The 21,680-nt window shown below is 46.5% G+C and overlaps 1 protein-coding gene and 1 pseudogene across 2 annotated transcripts in view; both read left to right on the forward strand.

The window, feature by feature from the left end:
* The window catches only part of XPO4 (exportin 4), a gene marked incomplete at its 5' end in the record, with an annotated part of 144,193 nt that overhangs the window by 16,748 nt on the left and 105,765 nt on the right, over positions 1-21,680 (forward strand).
* LOC308514875 (transmembrane protein 267-like) lies at positions 2,164-2,807 on the forward strand (annotated as a pseudogene). Its single transcript has one exon. The product of its transcript is annotated as a transmembrane protein 267-like (transcript).

Genomic DNA, 21,680 nt, shown 5'->3' on the forward strand with positions numbered 1-21,680 from the left:
GGGATGATGGCTGTTTGCAGCTGGTCACACCCCCTTCAGGGTGGGGGTCCCCACTGGGGTGCCTGGCCAGCCTGGGTGAGGGGCTGAGGGCTCTTCTCAGGCTGGTGGGCGACTTTCAGCCTCTCCTTTTTTTCTTTTTCTTTTTTATTCTGGGATTAATTTACCTTCTATAGCTGTCACTGGAGCTGAGAGCAGGCTCCAGCTCTGAGGCCGTTGCCGGCTGAAAGCAGGTACCTGGATTTGTTTAGATTCTATAATTAAAACTTGCCATCATTGGCCGCTCTAAGCTCTGAGGTCGCGCTGGCTGAAAGCAGGTTTCTGGGGTTTGTTTAGGTTCTATAATTGAAACATTGTTTCATCCGTAGCTCAGAGCTGAGCTGCGGCAGGCGGGGAACGTTGACTTCCTCCATCACTGGAGTAAGCAAGCCTCATGTTCATGTTCGCTTCAGCTGCCTGGCTGCCGGCCGCCATCTTGGTTCGCAGTTAATTTGCATATCTCGCTGATTAGCCAATGGGAAGGGTATCGAAGTTATGGTTAATTACCATGTTTTTCTATTAGATAGGATAGCTTGGGTGAGTTTCAAATTTGATGGGGCAAGGTCTCAGGGAATCACCAGGGTGGAAGGTACAGTGTGGTTTACACTGATGGAAACTCGGATATGGCTACCTGTCAGCTCTGTGATGGGGGAGGTCCCAGCACAGGAACAATGACCCCTGTGAGCACTCCCGTCTGGGATAAAGCCACCCCTGATTTCCTGCCCCGATGCCAGACAGTCCATTTTTCCCCCATAAGTCCCTGGGTTCCCCCAAAGCCGCTACCTGGCACTGGAACTCAGATGAAGCAAGATAGTGTAAGTTTGTGCTTGGACCCTTTAAGAGGGACTCTAGAGACTGTATAGCTTCCTCCGTGTCACTCAGCCACAATCTCCGCTGATTTTTACAGCCCAGAGTTATGGGGACTTCTCTTCCCAGCTCTGCTACCTTGGGCTAGGGGTCTGATGTGCAGCTGGTACCCCCTGCTTCATACAGGAGGCCTTGGAGATATCCTCCCAATTAAAAAATGCTGCATGTGGGTGCTGGACCAGCCTGTTCCACCCCTCTGCCCCTACTACCGGTCTCAGTGTGTTTTCTTCTTGACTACTCTAGTTGTAGAACTTTGATTCAGCAAAATTTCAGGTTGTTTTGAATGACGGTTCTGTATTTTAGTTATAATTTTGACATGGGTTTGGGATTTGGCAAGTACAGGTGGTTATCTACGATGCATTCTTGGTTCTGGGTCCCTGTTTTTTTGTTTTTTAATGGAAAGGTCTGAATAGATATAGAAAGATGCTTAAAATAAGTGAGGAAAAAAAGTGCCCAAAAGAATATATGTTTGTTTCTAAATTAAAAAAATGTCTGCTTGGAGTGTTGTCCCCAAAAGTGGAAAGGTTGCCAGGTTGATTTCTAGTCAGGGTACATACATACCTAGGTGTGGTTTTGATCCCTGATTGGGGTATGTACAGGAGTCAGCTGATGGATGTTTCTCATATCGATGTTTTTCTCTCTCACCCTTTCCTCCTCCTCCTCTCTCTCACCAATTAAAAAAATATACTTGGGTGAGGGGATGAGGAACATCTATATCAATTGGTATATGTATAGAAGCAGAATTGGAAGATTAAACTTTTTTGTTGTTGTTTTTTTGGAAGATAAAACTTTTAAGAATAGTTATATAGGGAATAGGATTTGGAAGTGGCAAGAGTCCTCAATTTCTAAGGTTTAATAGATTGATTTTTTAATAATAAAATTCTGAATAACAACAATTTTGATAAAACTGAATGTTGTGTTTTTAAAATTGATGGTGACTTTCTTGAATGTTCTATAATTTTTATCTGAATGAAAACTAAAAGCTGTATCATGGTTGGAACTGAGTAAAGACTAGATTTCTAGTTTTGCATTTATGTTAGGTTATTCCATTTCTGTAGATTGCTTCATCAATGCTGTAAGCATAACCTTGCTAGCAAATAAAGGGAAAAAAGGCTTTTGAGAAAGAGCTATTAGAAAAACAATAGGCCTCCCTTGTTGTGGCCACTACTGCTGCGGGAGCTGAGGGGTGACTGGAAATGTCAACAAGAATAAGCAGCTCGTTTCCTGATGGCTTTTCACGTATACTGACATATGTTTGTGATGGCATCCGAGACTGAGAAGACCAAGGCTTTACTCCAGTCTTGTAGCACTCAATCTCTTCTTTCCAGCCTCAGTCTAGGGATATTCTGCCTTGTAGGTGACAGACTTCTGCAGTTTTCCATAATTTAGCGAAACAACTAGCTTCGTGCCCTCTCCGATAATGCTGTGCATGGTGTGATTGGTGGTCCTAGGCAATAGTCACTGGAATCAAGAAGAAGACTGACAAGAGAGAAATCTTTCTAGCTGGATTTATAGCCTCTGTTATTGACATAGACCACTTTGTACTAGCTGGATCCCTATCTTTAAAGCCTGCTTTGACTCTTCCACAAAGACCCTTCCTTCACTGTTCTACTGTGATACCAGCTGTGGTTCTGACCCTCAAGTGTACCATGCACCTCTTCAAGCTCAAAGACTCATAATGCTACCTTCCCTGGATGGTCTTCATATTCTGGACCTCACACCATATCCATGATGGCGTTCTTGACGGCTTATGGATATGCCCATTTGGAAAAACTCCTCCCTTGCCATTCTGGCTTTATGTAGTAAGCACATCATCTTTACCTCACATCTGTTCTTTGGTCATGTATTTAACAGGGACCAGACAAGTAATGTCTTAAAAACACGGAATTCGTATTGATGTCTGAGGTGACCATGCGGCAGCCTCAGAAAAGCAAATGTCTCAGACAATGATAATTAAGGATAAACAGCATGAAAATGAATTTTAGAAAACATATTAGGTACTTATATTATTACTAGTGGTCCGGTGCACAAAATTCATGAACATTAAAGGGGGATTAATTAGAGGAAATATTTTAATATTGCTATTTGCCATTTCTCTGTAATAGAAGTGTTAGAGATGAAAGAAAATTAGTAAAATGTATAGGAAACTCTTCCTCCTCTCGAGTCTGGGGTGCACCACGGGACCCAGAGTCAAGTCCCCACACACCCATGTGTGCCTCAAAATTGCACAAGACCCAGACCTGGCCGGCCCTCCCCCCCATTGGGCTAGATCCAGACCTGGTTAGTTCTACCCTTGTTAAGCCCCGCCGGGTGGGGGGCACGGCCTGAGGTCCCCAGGGCCGGGGCGGGGGGTGTGCCTTGAGGTTCCCCGTCAAGCCCCGCTGGGTGGGGGGGCATGGCCTGAGGTTCCCTGTCAAGGGGGCGGGGGGAGGGGCACAGTCTCCGGTACCTGCTGATTGCTCGTTACGCGAACTCAGCCTCCGCTGTGGGTGCAGCCATCTTGTGTTACGGAAACCCCCGCCTTCGCTGTGGGCACTGCCATCTTTGTGGTGGAGTGACGGTCAATTTGCATATTCCCTGTTTACTGTATAGGATAACTCCTGAATCCTCTTGCTCAGGAGGCATGTATCAGTTTTTTTCAATGACATGTTTGTTGTAATTCTGCTTCTCTCATACAGTGCTATTAAAGTTCCATTTATTCCATGATCTATTTTTATTGTTTATTTTGTGTATCTGGCTTTATAATAGCTTGATTAGATTAACAACCAGTTAAGATTTCTGGAAGTATAGTATTAAGGTAGTTGATTTCCTGATGAAAAACAGTTCAAATTTTAGGGTGAATAATTTGTGGAAAGTTAGCATGATGTTTGGATCCTCATTTTCCTGAGGTGCTGAAACAGTGAAAAGGCCAAAGTTGATACCAAGAGTAAGATGTATAGTGAATGCTAACACTTCCTTCTGCCCATCTTTGTGAACCCGGACGGGAGTGGAATTGCCAAGTGCTTTAGTGAGTTTTGGTTACTGGCAGAATCAGCACCATGCACTTGTGCTGAAATTATCATCTATAATAATAAAAGCATAATATGTAATAAGACTGGACATCCTTCCAGACAAAGTCACAGTGGGTGGGGGCTTGAGGCAGAGGCGGCAGAAGCCCCCAGCTGCAGTGGTGGTGGGCAGGGGCCGCGGTGGGTGGAGTCCAGGGCCAAGGCTCTTACACAAATTTCGTGCATCGGGCCTCTAGTAATATTCATTAAAGGCAGTAACTAACATTAGATCTAGGTTATTGTCTCAGAAATCATTTTAGGAAATTATTGCAATACTAGGGGCCCGGTGCACGAAATTCTTCCTCTCTGAGAAATGATGCAGCAATGCCTTACTGATCCAGCAGGTTTTTCTCATTAAGTTAAACAGTTCTGTAAATTGTTATCAAAGTTCAAGCTCTGTAGTGTGTTTTTGTTGGTGGTGGTGTTAAAACCAATTGACTGCATCTTATTATATTTTACAACCTATTAGACCTTAGTATTAAAATTAAAAAAAAAGAAAAACAATAAACTTTATTCTGGAGAAGAGATTAGGATTTATTCTTAGGCTAAACTCTATTCATTTGTAATTGTGGGAAAAATTGGGCCCACTATAAAATGACAAGAAAAGAATAATTTAGAGTAGGGGCTTTCAAAGTTTATAATGTGCACAATCACTCTTGGGCTGATTCTTACAACTGCAAACTCTATTTTTTTTATAATATATTTATTTTTTTATTGATTTTAGAGAGGAAGGGAGAGGAAAAGAGAGATAGAAACATCAATGATGAGAGAGAATCATTGCTTGGCTGCCTCCTGCATGCCCCCTACTGGGAATTGAGCCCACAACCTGGGCAGGTGCCCTTGACTGAAATCAAACCTGGGACCCTTCAGTCTGCAGGCTGAAGCTCTATCCACTGAGCCAAAACAGGTAGGGCAAAACTCCTCTAACTTATAAAGGTCCTGATTTACTGGGCCATGTCTCTATCTCCTCATTTTAATGGCTGTTTCAGTAGTCGCTGAGCTAAGTAGAGGTGTTGGTCCTCTTGTGTCCAGCCATAAGGTATTCCTGTCACTGTCTTTGATTCCCAGCCAGGGTTGGCCACATTATTTGTGGGGCTCTTTATTCCAAAGGCAGGAAAAAAGTGCCATTATAGGTTTAAAATATAAAGCTTTTTCCTTTAGAAGTGTCTATAATAATAAAAGAGTAATATGCCAATTAGACCGGACATCCTTTCAGACGAAGCCGGGGATGCGAAGGCAGCCTGGGTTCAGGGTGTCTGCCGGCGGCCGGAGGGAAGCCCGGGTCCCAGGTTCCAGAGGGAAGTCAGTGCCAGCAGCTGGGGGAAGGAAGGCCTACTCTTGCATGAATTTTGTGTATTGGGCCTCTAGTCCTATCTAATAATAGGGAAACATGGTAATTAGCCGTACCTCCGCTACCCTTCCCATTGGCTAATCAGGGCGATATGCAAATTAACTGCCAACCAAGACAGAGGCCGGCAGCAAGGCAGCTTGAAGCGAGCAGGAAGCTTGCTTGCTTCAGTAACGGAGGAAGCTAACGTTCCCCGCCTGCCTTGCCGGCCTCTGAGCTTGCAGTTTAAGAAACATTGTTACAAATATAGAAGCTAAACAAAACCCCAGAAACCTGCTTTCAGCCAGCCGGGCTTCAGCCAGCAGGACCGCAACATTGTTTCAATTATAGAACAAACACAGATCCTTGCTTTCAGCTAGCCGGGATCTCAGAGCTGGAGTGAGCAGGACCGCAACAGTGTTACAATTATAGAACCCAAACAAACCAGATACCTGCTTTCAGCAGCCGAGGCCTCAGAGCTGGAGCCAAGCCTCAGAGCTAAAGTTGGCCCAGAATTAAAAAAAAAGAAAAGAAAAAAAAGGACAGGTTGGGAGCTTCAGTCACACGCCAGCCTGAAAACAGCCCTCGGCCCATCACCCAGATGGGCCAGGCACCCCAGTGGGGACCCCCACCCTGAAGGGAGTGTGACCAGCTGCAAACAGCCATCATCCTCTCATCCAGGCTGGCCAGGCACCCCAGTGGGGACCCCCACCCTGATCCAGGACACCCTTCGGGGCAAACCAGCCAGCCCCCACCTGTGCAACAGGCCTCTATCCTATATAGTAAAAGGGTAATATGCCTCCCAGCACCGGAATCAGCAGAGCAGCGAGGCCTCCCCGCACCGGGATCAGTGTGACAGGGGTTAGCGACCAAACCCCCTGATCGCCCTGCGGCTCTGTATGTGACAGGGGGCAGGGCCGCAACCTCCCTATCCGCCCTGCTCTGGTCGTGACGGGAAGGCGCCCCAACCTCCTGATCAGCCCTGCTCTGTGCCTGATGGGGGGAGCTCCCCAAACTCCTGATCACCCTGCGGCTCTGTGTGTGACAGGGTGCGGCGCCCCAACCCCCTGATCGGCCCTGCTCTGTGTGTGACAGGGTGCAGTTCACCAACCCCTGCCCCCCCCCACCCCCCCCACGGGCCCTGCTCTGTGTGTGACGGGGTAGAGCCATAACTTCCCCATCGGCCCTGCCCTGAGTGTGACAGTGGCGGCGCCCCAACCTCCTGATTGGCCCTGCTCTGTGGATGATAGGGGGCGGCGCCCCAACCCCCTGATCTGCCCTCCTCTGTGTGTGACGGGACGGTGCCCCAACTCCCCTATCAGCCCTACTCTGTGAGTAACAGGGGGGAGCTCCTCAACCCCCTGATGGGCCCTGCTCTGTGCGTGACAGGGTATGGAGCCCCAACCCCCCTGATGGGCCCTGCTCTGTGCATGACGGGGTGGCGCCGCAACCTCCCTATCAACCCTGCCTTGAGTGTGACAGGGGGCGGTGCCCCAACCCCCCAATCAGCCCTACCCTGAGCGTGACTACGGGTGGCATCGCAACCTCCCGATTCGCCCTGCTCTGTGCATGACGGGGCGGTGCTCCACTCCCCAATCAGCCCTGCTCTGAGCCCGATCAGGGGCTGCACCTAGGGATTGGGCCTGCCCTCTGCCACCAGGAGCAGGCCTAAGCCAGCAGGGCGTTATCTCCCGAGGGGTCCCAGACTGCGAGAGGGCACAGGCCGGGCTGAGGGACCCCCTCTCCCCCCCCCCCCCCCCGAGTACACAAATTTTTGTGCACCGGGCCTCTAGTTTTATTATAAAACACTAAGGGCCTGGCGCACGAATTAGTGCACCTTGAAAGGAACTGTGGGCCACGAGGCTGTGGTAGGCTCAGGGGCGGGTCTTGGCCCATCCTCCACGCCCCTGCCTGGCCCCTCCCGCTGTGGTCCCCAGTCTCCTGTCTCCTGGCAGCCCCACTCCTGTCGCTCACACCCGCTGAGGGTACGGAGTGATTGGGGCCGGCACCAGCAGTGGGTGCTTACAGGGCCAGCACCGTCAGTGGGTGCGAGTGGCAGCTGCTACCCTGATCATCTCTCAGGAGCAGGGGGAGTTGGAGAAGTCATCAGGGATGATCAGGTTCAGCAGCCACAGCTCACATCAGCTGATGGTGCCCAGCGACCGGCATCGGCTGCAGGTGCGAGTGGGGCCGGTGCTGGCAGTGGGTGTGAGTGGTGGCTTTGGTGTGGACAGCGGGTGTGAGCGTGGCGTGCTCTGGCAGTAGGTGTGAGAGCCAGGCAGGACCGCAGCGCACAGGAGGAAAGAATTTTCAGTAAACACCAGAGGCTCGCCTGATGACAGTGACCGGTGCCCCTCCTTGGTCTGGCACCCCTGCTTACCTGCTCTGTCATCCCGCCATGGCCGACGCCTGCCATATTCCACACATGCCTCCTGGTGGTCAGTGCACATCATAGCAACTGGTTGTTTGGTTGTTCTGCTGTTCAGTCTGTTTGCATATTAGCCTTTTATTATCAATACTAATAATAGCCTAGGTGGTGTTACGCCCTCATGTCGGCACAAGATGGCCATCCCGTGTGCACAGTGGAGGCGGGGCCCGGTGGCCGCTCGGCACAGTGAGGCCTGGAGGTCCCATGGTTCTGTGCGGCGCGGAGGAGGCTGGTCCTGGCGTCTCTGCTGCCTTGCGTGGAGGAGGTGGGTTCCAGTGGAGGAGGCGGGTTCCAGTGGAGGAGGCGGGTCGCGGCAGGGGAGGGCAGTTGTGGGCAATCAGGCCAGCAGGGGAGGGCAGTTGTAGGCCATCAGGCTGACAGGGGAGGGCAGTTGTGGGCGATCAAGCCGTCCCAGGGGAGGGCAGTTGGGGGCGATGAGGCTGGCAGGCAGAAGCGGTTACGGGCAATCAGGCAAGCATGCAGGCAAGCGGTTAGGGGCCAGTGGTCCTGGATTGTGAGAGGGTGCAGTCCGGGCTGAGGGACACCCTCCTGTGCATGAATTTTGTGCACCGGGCTTCTAGTATACGGTAGGAAAATAGGAGTAATAGTGCTTTCTGAGTAATAACAAACTTATAAGTTGCAAAAGAGCAATATTTTCGTTCTATCTATACTAATAAAAGGGTAACATGGTAATTAGACCGGATAGACCAGCTGTCTTCAGACGTCCTTCCTGACAAAGCCAGGGCCCCAGTCGCACCGCCTGTGTCCAGGGTGCCTGCAGCCACCCAGATGAAGCTGCCAGGGGTCCTGGTTGCCTGTGGCTGGCCTGGTTGAAGCTGTCCCGGGTCCTGGGGCCTGCGACTGGCCAGAGGGAGGGAAGCCCGAGTTCCCGGTGCCTGCGGGTGGCCAGAGGGAGGGAAGCCCGGGTCCTGGTTGCCTGCAGCCGGCCAGAGGAGGGAAGCCTGTGTCGCGGGTGCGGGGGTCCGAGGCAGAGGTGGTTAGGGGTGCTCAGGGAGTCAGGAGAGCAGTTAGGGGCGGGCAGGCAGGCATGCGAACAGTTAGGGGCATCAGACAGGCAGGCAGAGTGGTTTGGGGCGATAAGGCAGGCAGGTGAGCAGTTAGGGGTGATCAGGCAGGCAGAGGGGTTGGGGCAACCAGGCAGGTAGGCAGAGGCAGTTAGGGGCGATCTGCCAGGTAGGTAAGTGGTTAGGGTTGATCAGGCAGGCAGGCAGGCGAGCAGTTAGGAACCAGGGGTCCCGGATTGCGAGAGTGATGTCCGACTGCCGGTTTAGGCCTAAACCGGCAGTCGGACATCCCCTGAGGGATTCCAGATTGCAAGAGGGCGCAGGTTGGGCTGACGGTCCCCCCCACCCCCGCCCATGCATGAATTTCATGCACTGGGCCTCTAGTAACTATATAATACGATAAATAATGTCTTCTGTTATATCTTGATTGGTCATAAGATATTTTTGGCTTGCTTTACTACAAATCTAGTAGGTCATCAAAATTTTACCTTTAGCAAGTTCATTTTCAGTTGGTATAATTAAAATTGATATCAGTTGCTCTTTGCAAATTCAAGATTGCAAATAATTTTAAATAACTTTTTATTTTGAGTAGGCTATTTATGCTGATGCAGCTTTTCCTAGAACTGTTAAATAGTCTGAGACAACATTGGATAAATTTCTGATTACAGATATGAATCTTAGTTCATTTAGATCTAAAGAGATTCAGCTTCATGTAAATCAGGTTTTTATAAGTTTGAAGTTAATTTTAGATGTAAATTTATGCATTTTTAACATTTTCTCTGACAATTCTACAATTCTTTTTTTTTTCCCCCTCACCTGACAAGTGAGGATATTTTTCCCATTGGTTTTTAGAGAGAGTGGAAGGGAGGAATGAGGAAGAGAGAGAGACATCAAAGTGAAAGAAGCACATCAGTCTTATTCCTTCGGGGATTGAGCTTGCAAACAATTTATGAGGCATGAGGTACATCCCCTTGACCGGGAATGGAACCTGTGACCTTCCTCGACCCATCAGTCAGCCTGCAGTGCTTCTAGGGCTCTGATAATTCTTACTTGTAGAGGTCATACATGCTACTAAAAGTAGCTTAATGATTTGCTTATCATTAGAAATGCCTGTTTACATTTTACCATTTCATCTTCAATTATAGGGGAAAAGTAAGATTGTCTTTCTCATTAATAAATGGTTCATCCAGACCCTTATATTAATACTAGAGGCCCGGTGCATGAAATTCATGCACGGGGGGAGGGGAGGGGGGGTGTTCCTCAGCCTGGCCTGCACCATCTCTAATCCGGGATATCCCTCTTGCAATTGGGACCATTTGCTCGTAACCACTCACCTGCCTGTCTGCCTGATCACCCCTAACTACTCTGCCTGCCTGCCTGATTGCTCCTAATTGCTCTCCCCTGCCGGCCCGATTCCCCCTAACTGCTCTCTCCTGCTGGCCTGATTCCCCCTAACTGCTCTCCCCTGCCGGCCTGATCCTCCTAATTGCTTTCCTCTGCTGGCCTGATCGCCCCTAACTGCCTCTGCCTTGGCCCCGCCACCGTGGCTTTGTCTGGAAGGATGTCCAGAAGGTCGTCTGGAAAATGTCCAGTCTAGCTAGCATGTTACCCTTTTATTCCTAAGACTGTCTTCCTCATTAATAAATGGTTCATCCAGAGCCTTATATTAATACTAGAGGCCTGGTGCATGAATTCATCCATGGTGGTGTCCCTTGGCCTGGCCAGTGATTGGGGCCTATTGAGGGGCCGGCCAGCGGGGGGGTGGGGGGGAGGGGTGGAGGGTGGCCATGGGAGGTTGGCTGTGGGAGTGCACTGAACACCAGGGGCAGCTCCTGCTTTGAGCATCTGCCCTCTGGTGGTCAGTGAGCGTCATAGTCACTAGTTGACCATTCGTTTCAGTCGTTTGGTCATAGGGTAGCTTAGGCTTTTATATATATACTAGAGGCCCGGTGCACAAAAATTTGTGTACTCGGGGGGGAGAGGGGGTCCCTCAGCCCGGCCTGTGCCCTCTCGCAGTCTGGGACCCCTCGGGAGATAACAACCTGCTGGCTTAGGCCTGCTCCCGGGTGGCAGAGGGCAGGCCAAATCCCTAGATGCAGCCCCTGGTCGGGCTCAGAGCAGGGCTGATTGGGGAGTTGGGGCGCCGCCCCTGTCATGCACAGAGCAGGGCGGATCGGGAGGTTGCGATGCCACCCGTAGTCACACTCAAGGCAGGGTTGATAGGGAGGTTGTGGCACCAGCCCCTGCCATGCACAGAGCAGGGCCGATCACGGGGTTGGGGTGCTGCCCCCTGTCACGCACAGAGCAGGGCAAATCAGGGGGTTGAGGAGCTCCCTCCCGTCACACACAGAGCAGGGCGGATCAGGGGGTTGGGGCGCCGCCACTGTCACACTCAGGGCAGGGCCGATGGGGAGGTTATGGCTCTACCCCGTCACACACAGACCAGGGCCCGTTGAGGGGGGCGCGGTTGGGGTGCCGCACCCTGTCACACACAGAGCCGCAGGGCAATCAGGGGGTTTGGTTGCCTCCCCCTGTCACACTGATCCCAGTGCCGGGAGGCCTCGTGGCTCCGCTGATCCTGGTGCTGGGAGGCCTCGCTGCTCTGCTGATTCCGGTGCTGGGAGGCATATTACCCTTTTACTATATAGGATAGAGGCCTGTTGCATGGGTGGGGGCCGGCTGGTTTGCCCTGAAGGGTGTCCTGGATCAGGGTGGGGGTCCCCACTGGAGTGCCTGGCCAGTCTGGGTGATGGGCTGAGGGCTGTTTTCAGGCTGGCGTGTGACTGAAGCTCCCAACCTGTCCTTTTTTTCTTTTCTTTTTTTTTATTCTGGGCCAACTTTAGCTCTGAGGCTTGGCTCCAGCTCTGAGGCCTCGGCTGCTGAAAGCAGGTATCTGGTTTGTTTGGGTTCTATAATTGTAACACTGTTGCGGTCCTGCTCACTCCAGCTCTGAGATCCCGGCTGGCTGAAAGCAAGGATCTGTGTTTGTTCTATAATTGAAACAATGTTGCGGTCCTGCTGGCTGAAGCCCGGCTGGCTGAAAGCAGGTTTCTGGGGTTTTGTTTAGCTTCTATATTTGTAACAATGTTTCTTAAACTGCAAGCTCAGAGGCCGGCAAGGCAGGCGGGGAACGTTAGCTTCCTCCGTTACTGAAGCAAGCAAGCCTCCTGTTCGCTTCAAGCTGCCTGGCTGCCGGCCTCTGTCTTGGTTGGCAGTTAATTTGCATATCGCCCTGATTAGCCAATGGGAAGGGTAGCGGAGGTACGGCTAATTACCATGTTTCTCTATTAGATAGGATACTAGAGGCCCAGTGCATGAATTCGTGCACGGGTGGGGTCTGGCCAGCCTGGCCCCAATTGGTGGATTAGGGCTGGGCCTATTGGGAGGAGGAGATGGCGGGAGGTTGCCTGGCCGGCCCACTCCGATTGGGGCCTGATCAGGGCCGGGTTGGCTGTGGGGAGGAGCCGTAGGCATTTGGCTTACAGGCCCTGCCCCCATTGGAGAAGGGGGCCGATAGAGAGACAGCAGCCTGGGGGAGGGGCCATGGGTGGTTGGCCAGCTGGCCCCACCCCTGATTGGTGTGGGGGTGCTGATAGGGGGTGGTTCTGGTTGGGGGGAGGGGCCACAGGCCGATCAGGGTGGTGGGGGCCTGTCAGGGGCATGGCTGGCTGGGGGCAGGGCCGCAGGCAGTTGGCCGGCCAGCCCCTGACTGGGGTGGGGGGCCTATCTGGGGTGGGGCCAGTTGGACTAGGGGATGCAGAGGTTAGGCCGGCCAGCTCCGCCCCCTATTGGGGTACGTGAGGCGATCAGTGGTGGGGCCAGCCAATGGAGGGGCTGTGGACCGATTTGGGTGTGGTGGGTCGATCGGGGGTGGGGCTAGCCAGGGAGAAGGGCCGCGGGGGTGTTGGCCAGTCGACCCACCCCCTGATCAGGCCAGTTCGCTGGCCGCAGTGTGCGTCATAGCGACCGGTTGTTCCTGTGGTTATGGTGTTCAGGCCGCTGGCTTTATATAATATAATATATATATATATATATATATACACACACACACACACACACACACACATATATATATATACACACACATATATATATATACATATATATACACACACACACTATCTAATAATAGAGAAACATGGTAGTAAACTGTAACTTCACTACCCTTCCCATTGGCTAATCAGGGCGATATGCAAATTAACTGCCAACCAAGATGGCGGCCGGCAGCCAGGCAGCTGAAACGAACAGGAGGCTTGCTTGCTCCAATGACGGAGGAAGCCAAGGTTCCTTGCCTGCCGAGGCCCAGCTCTGAGCTCCAGATGCAACAATGTTGCAATTATAGAAGCTAAACAAACCCAGAAACCTGCTCTCAGCCGCCAGCGGGCTCAGAGCTTAGAGCGCCAGTGATGGCAACAGAGTTTCAATTATAGAAGCTACTCAAACCCAGATACCTGCTTTCAGCCAGCCACCGCCTCAGAGCTGGAGCCGGCTCTCAACTCTAGTGACAGCTATAGAAGGTAAATAAATCCCAGAATAATAATAAAAAAAAGAGGTTGGGAGCTTTAGTCACCCGCCAGCCTGAAAACAGCCCTCAGCCCCTCACCCATACTGGCCAGGCACCCCAGTGGGGACCCCCACCCTGAAGGGGGTGTGACCAGCTGCAAACAGCCATCATCCCCTTATCCAGGCTGGCCAGGCACCCAAGCGGGACCCCCATCCTGATCCGGGAACCCTTCAGGGCAAACCAGCCGGCCCCCTCCCCTCAGGCCTCTATCCTATATAGTAAAAGGGTAATATGCAAACTGACCCTAACAGCAGAAGGACTGGGAATGACTGGTCACTATGACACACACTGACCACCAGGGGGCAGACGCTCAATACAGAAGCTGCCCTCTGGTGGTCAGGGCGCTCTCACATGGGAGGAGCTCTGCTCAGCCACAAGCCAGGCTGATGGCTGCCAGTACAGCCGTGGTGGTGGGAGCCTCTCCTGCTTCCTCAGCAGCGTTAAGGATGTCTGACTGCAGTTTAGGCCTGCTCCCCGCTGGCAAGTGGACATCCCCCGAGGGCTGCCGGGCTGCCAGACGGATGTCTGATTGCCATCTTAGGCCCAATTCCCTGGGGAGCTGGCCTAAGCCAGCAGGTGGTCATCCCCCGAGGAGTCCCAGGCTGCGAGAGGGCATAGGCCAGGCTGAGGGTCGCCTCCCCCCTCCCCCCCGAGTGCACAAATTTTTGTGCACCAGGCCTCTAGTATATTTCTAAGCCTGTAGGCACTTGCTTTGCCGTAGCAGTTTTGAAAACCAGCAATTCTAAACTCTTGGAAGAATTTGAATAAGTCCCTGATGCTCCATAGCAGTGTCCATGTATAGTTTTAGTTTTGTAATTTACTGTCAAAGTTTACTGTCTAAGTTCTGTTGCAGTGTTTAGGTGGAGGATTAACACTTGTGCAGGAGCCTCAGGCACTGGCTCTCATTTTGGACAGGCCAGCTGCTCCCAGTATGGGCCCAGCCCCTATCCCAGTCGCCCTGGTGGCCCGTGTCACCCAGATTGCCTGCAGGCCTTCGTGTGTATGTTTGGTCACCAGCCTGTCTTCACAGTTCCCACATAGGCCCCATTGTCCAATTGGGCTTCACTTACAAATCACAAGTTCAAGGGTAAAAATCATTAAAAATTTCAGGATGGGAACAGTATGAGATCAAGCATGGGCCCTTTTAAGTGTTGGGCCTTTTAGGACTGCACAGGTCACACTCATGAGTTGGCCTTGACTCCAGTCCATCACAGTTGATTTTCCCTTTACAGAACCTTACACACGTGTACTTATTCCCTTGGCTTGGGACACCCTTCTCCCTTTTTTGCCTAGTTAGCAATTAATTCCTTGGATCTTAGTGCAGTGGTCCACTTTGTCAAAAACCCTGAGCTTGCTGAACTAGCTTAAATTCTTTTAATACCATTTGCTTATTTACATTTATTACACCTGCAATTTATGCTGTTTTTGTGGTTCTATGACTCCTTTTGAATTATAAGCTTCATGCGGACAGGGATTCTGTTTGGTTTTGCTTAACATTGAAGCACTGTTGTGTCCAAAGCATCTGACACTGCCTGGCACATAGGGGGCATTTGTGGACTGATGTGTATGAACAGAAATCAATAAAAGAATACATGGCTGGGCTCAAAACATTTTTTAAAAAAATATATTATTTTTTATTGAAGAGAGGAAGGGAGAAGGAGAGAGAAACATCGATGAAATAGAAATATTAACATGATTGGTTGCCGCCTGCACACCCCCAACTGGAGATAGAGCCCACAACCCTGGCATATGCCCTGACCAGGAATTGAACCAGTGACCTCTAGTTTCCTGGGTCAACACTCAACCACTGAGCCACACTGGCTGGGCTCAAAACATTTTTTTCATGCCGAAGTGACTTATGGTGAAGGAGAGTGAATATATATATCTGGGAGAAGCTGGGCAATATCCCAAAACAGCTGTGTAAGCTCAGAATTTTTTATCTTAAAAATTAATAATAGAAACTTTATAATAATCGATAATGTTTCCACCTTTTAATATAAAATTATTTGACCCTAATCTTTGAACAAAATTAATTAGAAAGTGGCTCTATCTTTATTTTATAGTTTTGTGGCAGGGATTAGAGAATGAATTAGAAAGCACCAGTTGTATGATAGTGACCTAATCAGACAACAGGAGAACAATCACCCTGTTGCTATATTGTAAGCACACATGGGAATTACTAAAATTTAGAAATTGAAAGGCAGTATAACATTGAGGATCTGGAGCCAGACTATCTGGATTCTTCTTGGCTCCACCTGGGACTAGCTGTGTGACATTTGGCAAGCCATTTAACCTCTGTGTGTCTGTTTTTTCATCTCTAAAATAGGAAAATAATGATGTCTATCAGGGAGTTAATGTGAAGATTAAATTATTTCACTTACATTAAAAGTATTTAGTGTAGTGCCTGCCACATAGTAAACGCTCTGTGTTAACAATTATTTTGTACTTTACTGTATCAAATGACTTTGTGTCAAAGTACATAAGTTAAGGGAGCCTTATTATAAGCACTCAGTAAATATTAGTTGAGTTAATTAAACTTCTACAGCAGTGTTGATAGGACTTTCTGTGTTGATTAAAATGTTCTATGTATACATTTTCCAGGATGATAGCCAGTAGCCATGTGTGGTTGTTGAATACTTGAAATGTGGCAAGTGCAGTGGAGGAGGTAAATTTTAAATTTTACTTAATTTAAATGGCCATACAGGGGAGTGGCTATCATAGTGGGCAGCACAGGTCTAGAATGTGTTTGTGTGTCTATTTGCATTATTCTGTTTTGTAAACTGGTCCCAGATGTCACATAATCCTCATAGGTCCCATCGTTACTTCAGCTTGTTGGATTCACACTGTTAAAATGGATATTGATTTTTATTATTCTGATTTCTTTCCTTGCTTTAGAATCATTAAAACATAATACTGTTGAAAACATTGATGGTACCATATAGTGAGGAAGAGAAAATGGCCATATTCTTTTTTTTTTTTGTTCAAGGATTTCCTTCATCTCTTTTCTTTCTTTTTTTTTTTTTTGATGGCCATATTCTTTACTTTATAATTATAAATTATTTTCATTTGTAGATTTATAAGTGCCAAATAGAATGATCAAAACAATTTTTTTCATCATCATATATACACCCACCTTTAACATTTATCCATTTATGTACTATATCAAGAAAAATATTTACACAGATATCATAAAAGTACGCAATATTGTCACATCCTTTTATTTTTATTTTATTATTTTAAAATTGATTTTAGAGAGGAAGGGAGTGGAAGGGAAATAGTGATTGGTTGCTTCCCATACACCCCAACCAGGGATTGAACCTACAACCTGGGTATGTGCCCTGACCAGGAATTAAACTTAGACCCTTCGGTGCAGGGACGATGCTCCAACCAACTGAGCCACATCATTAGCCAGAGCTGTCACATATCCTTTTAGCAAGAAAAGTTCATTCAGGTTCTTGTCACAGAATGTTTGGTAATAAAGTAATTTTTTTGTATTGGTCACCATGGTTTTTTTATTCATTTATCTTTTAAATTGGTTTGAGGGAGAGAGAAACATTGATTTTTTAAAAATAGTTTCTTTTTATTTATTAAATTTATTGTGCTGGCATTGTCAACATGAACATATAAGTTTCACGTGGGTTTCTATGTTATAAGACTGTGCACCATGTGCCCACCACCGAAAGTCAAATCTTCTCCTGTCACCATATATTAAGCCCCTTCCCCCCCACCCCTACCACCATGATGCTGTTTTGTGTTCACGAGTTTCAGTTTTATATTCCACATATGAGTGAAGTTATATGGTTCATAGCTTTTTCTGACATTTCATTTAGCATAATGTTCTCAAGGTCCATCCATATTGCAAATGGTGCTATTTCATCTTTTCATATGGCTGAGTAGTATTCTGTTGTGTATATATACCACATCTTTATCCAGTCCTCTATCACAGGACACTTTGGTTGTTTCCATGTCTTGGCCACTGAATAATGCTGCATTGAACATAGTGGTGCATATAACTTTACAAGTACATGATTTTGAGGTTTTTGGTGTATACCCGGGAGAGGGATTGCTGGGTCGTATGGTAGCTCTATTCTTAACTTTTTGAGAAATCACTAGACTGCTTTCCATAGTGGTTGTACCAGGCTTCATTCCCAGCAACAGTTAATGAGGGTTCCCCTTTTTCCACAACCTCTTCAACACTTGTTATTGCTTCTCTTGTTAATAATGCCCACTCTAACAGGTGTGAGGTAGTATCTCATTGTAGTTTTGATTTGTATTTCCTAACTGCCATTGAGATCGAACATCTTTTCATATACCTATTGGCTGTTTGTATGTCTTCTTGGGAGAGGTGAATTTTCAGGTCCTCTGTTTATTTTAAAAAAATATTTTTTATTGATTTTAAAGAGGAAGGGAGAGGGAGAGATGGAAACATCAATGGAGAGAGAATCATTGATCAGTTACCTCCTGCAGGTCGTGCGAGTCGAGCCTCAACCGGGGCATGTTCCCTGACCAGGAATCAAACCATTACCTCCTGGTTCAGCTGGGCCTCTGCCCACTTTTTGATTGGGTTGTTTGTTTGTTTGGTATTGAGCTTTATGAGTTCTTTATATATTTTGAAAATTGAACCTTTGTTGGAGCTACTGTGTGTGAATATCATCTCCTATCTGGCTGGCTGCCTCTCTTTGTTTTATTGTCAATTTCTTTTGCTATGCAGAAGCTTTTTTGATATAGTCCCACTTTTTTTTGCCTTTACCTCCCTTGCATTTGGGGTCAAGTTCTTAAAATGTTCTCTACGACTAAGGTCAATAAGTTTTGTACCCATATTTTCTTCTATGTAACATTGTTTTGGGTTTTATAGTTAGGTCTTTGATCCATTTTGAGTTAATTATTGTACACGGGGACAAACTGTAATTCAGTTTTATTCGTTTGCATGTGATTTTCCCAGCACCATTTATTGCAGAGACTATCCATGGTGTGTTTCTGGCTCCTTGTGGAAAATTATCTGTGCACATACATATGGTTTTATAGTTGGGCTCTCTATTCTGTTCCACTGGTCTGTGTGTCTGTTTCTCTGCCAATACCATGTTGTTTTGCTTATCGTTGCTCTGTAGTATAATTTGAAGTCAGGTAGTGTGATACCTCCAGCTTTGTTCTTTGTTTTCAGTATTGCTTTGGCTCTTCGGGGTTTTTTATGGTTCCATACAAATCTGTTGATTTCTCATTTTATTTCTTTAAAAAATGACAGTGGGATTTTGATGGGGATTGCAGTAAGTCTGTATATTGCTTTGGGTTATATAGCTATTTTTACTATGTTGGTTCTTCCAATCCATGAACATGGGATATTTTTCCATTTTCTTATATTTTTTTCAATCTCTTTTAATAATGCTTTGTTATTTTCAGTATATAGGTCTTCATGTTCTTAAGTTTATTCCTAGGTATTTTATTCTTTTGGTTGCAATTGCAAAAGGAATTGTTTTGAGAAACATTGATTTATTGTTCCACTTATTTATGCATTCATTGACTGTATGTGCCCTGACTGGGAATCGAACCCACAACCTTGGCATATCAGGATGATGCTCTAAACAATTGACTCTACCTGCCCAGGGCCTGGCTTATGTATTTATTATTGATATTAAAAAAATATATTTTTTTATTGATTCAGAGAGGGAGAGGGAGAAACATTGATGATGAGAGAGAATCATTGATCAGCTGCCTCCTGCATGCCCCCTACTGAGGATCGAGCCCGTAACCCGGGCATGTGCTCTGACTGGGAATTGAATTGTGACCTCCTGGTCGATGCTCGACCACTGAGCTACACTGGCCAGTTTTTGTTTTGTTTTTAAATAGTTTACCCTTCTCCTGAAGATCCCAGCTTTATATGGAAGGATGTTCTCTTAGATCTCCACTTTGGGAAGGCCCTGGCTATGTCTCCTCTTTTCTGTAACTTGGGCAGCTGTCAAAATGAAAACTCAAGGTCACTTGGGGTTGATGTGTCTTTAGGGTGCGTGTATGCGTGCTTACTTTCATCTTTAGATCCCTGCTTTTGCTTCCTTTTTAGTTTCTGAGGATTCCTTAATTTCTTGTAAGCTCAGCAATACGTTAAAAATTTTTGGAATATTTTATTCACAATTTTTATTTGGTTTTAGCAGAAGAGTTATTCAAGGTATCTATCTAGTCAACATTATCATGAATGGAAAGCCCACCCATTCAAAAAGTAACAATTATCATTTTGTGTTAGTGATTTACATTTAGATAGGAGCCAGTGGTAAGTTCCAAAGGCTTAAGGAAACTGAAAATCTAGCAAATTCTTATTAATTTAAAATTTTTAGTGAATGAATCAAAGATTTTTACTATCCATGTTTTTGACTGGTACAAGTTTTTTGTCTGTAAAATGGGGATAATAATAGTATCCACCTCATAGGATTGTTGTGAGGGTTAGTGAGATCCTTTCTATCTTTTAGCTTATAGTTCATTGTGTATGAAGTCTGATATTTTATAAGTGGAATATCAGCCCTGGTCAGTGTGCCTCAGTTAGTTGAGTGTCATCCCATGGACTGAGAAGATTTCAGTTTGATTCCCAGTCAGGGCACATGACCAGGTCTCAGGCTTGATCCCCAGTAGGGGGCATGCAGGAGGCAGCTGATTGATGCTACCCTCTCACATCAATGTCTGTCTCTCCCAATCCTTCTCCCTGTCCCTCCCACTGTCCCTTTCCCTGCCCTCCTCCTTCTCCTTCTTCCTCTCCCTCCTCCTCCCCCTCCCCATTCCCTTGTATCTCCCCCTTCCCCCCCCCCCAGATGAATAATAGAAACATTTTATCTCATTCTTCATTATATAAAATTATATTCAGATCTGTACTTTATAAAGTGTGTGAATATCAGGGTGTCTAAAGACAATTGGCTTTAGAAAATATTTTTTTTGTAAACTAGCATATTAACTTGCAAAATTATGCTTGTGTAGTGCTGCTTTTCAAGGATGATGAGAAAAAAAGAATGTATAACTCAGAAATTTTTTGAGTAGTCTATAGTTGATTTGTATTTTCAGCAGTGCAATGCGGTAGTTGGTGCTTAGTAATGTGCTGAGTACTCAGGGTATCGCCAGCAGACATTCATGATGAAATTACCTTGTGAAAACACAAACTCAAAGTGTTGAATTGGGGAAAATAGTGGGAATGAAGAATTTGCAAATGGAAGGAAAAACATATATTTAGCAGTTAGCTGTACACAGTGTATTCTTAATAAAGCTTTTAAAAAAAGTAGTAGAGTTTGACACGATGCTTTATTGGAAATGTTTGCACTTTTACCTAGAGAGCTATAGAGGGTGCTGTATCCTTAAGAAAAGTAGTGGGAATTGGCTTTAATTTCATTAGGCCAGAGCATCGAAGTTAATTTATTTTTCTTGGATGTACAGCTTTTTTTTCTTCTTTCTACTATTTTAACTGAAATTAGAATGACTAATGTTCCATAATTGGTATAGTTTACAATGAATATTGACCTAATGGACTTGGTTGCGAAATGTTTGTCTTCCAGATTCTTTGAATATAGTTGAAATTATGATTTCCCTACTTTATACTGGTTATAGTAACAAAGGTTTATTTTCCTACAATTGCCTTCTCCCTCTCCTCCCAAATTGAAAATTGTCATGTTTTGATTGGTAGGCTTTATAAGCAGTCTCTTCTCTTCAGATGGGTCAAAGACAATCAAACCATATAATGGGACTGTATGCTTCGGTAGGTCTGGTTCAAAGGGTATTATCTTGAGAAGAGAGATTGTTAGAACAAAGTAGAATTTAAAAACCTGGGCAGACTTCAGATGTTGTGTGTTTTTTTTTGTTTTGTTTTTTAATAGAAACTGATTAATTTATTCAGATAGGAGTTCTTTAAATTCCAGACGTTACTGTTCTCTATTTTTTTTTTTAATTTAATGGTAATTTTAGAAAATTTGAGGTAGAATTATCTGATAATACTTTTTTTTTTTTGATGGTTAAAAAAATTTGGGTTTTTGTTTTTGCTAAACAGTGCTAAAATTTTTTTATTTTGAAGGCAGGGATGGAATTATTAATTTTGATCCATTTATTTAATTTTTAAAAAGGGGGAAAGAGATCATGGCCTAAAAAAATAGTAGTTAACCCCCACTTCACCCTCGAAGTTCTAGTCAGTTACATGAGCATCACCACTTTCCACTCGGAACACACTATTCAGATGATGCCCCATTGGATCATCCTGAAGGCACAGGGCAATGGGTACTAGTTTTAGCTCTCAGCAGGTTATTCAAACTAGGTAAATTGGTGGGCTAAAGTCCAGAAATTCTTTTTTTCCTCCCATTAATCCTTACCCGAGGTATGTATATATATGCCAGATTATTATGACCACCTGACGTTTGTAGGCAAA

This window comes from Myotis nattereri, assembly GCF_964212035.1.
Source record: "Myotis nattereri genome assembly, chromosome: 2".
Classification (NCBI taxonomy): Eukaryota; Metazoa; Chordata; class Mammalia; order Chiroptera; family Vespertilionidae; genus Myotis; species Myotis nattereri.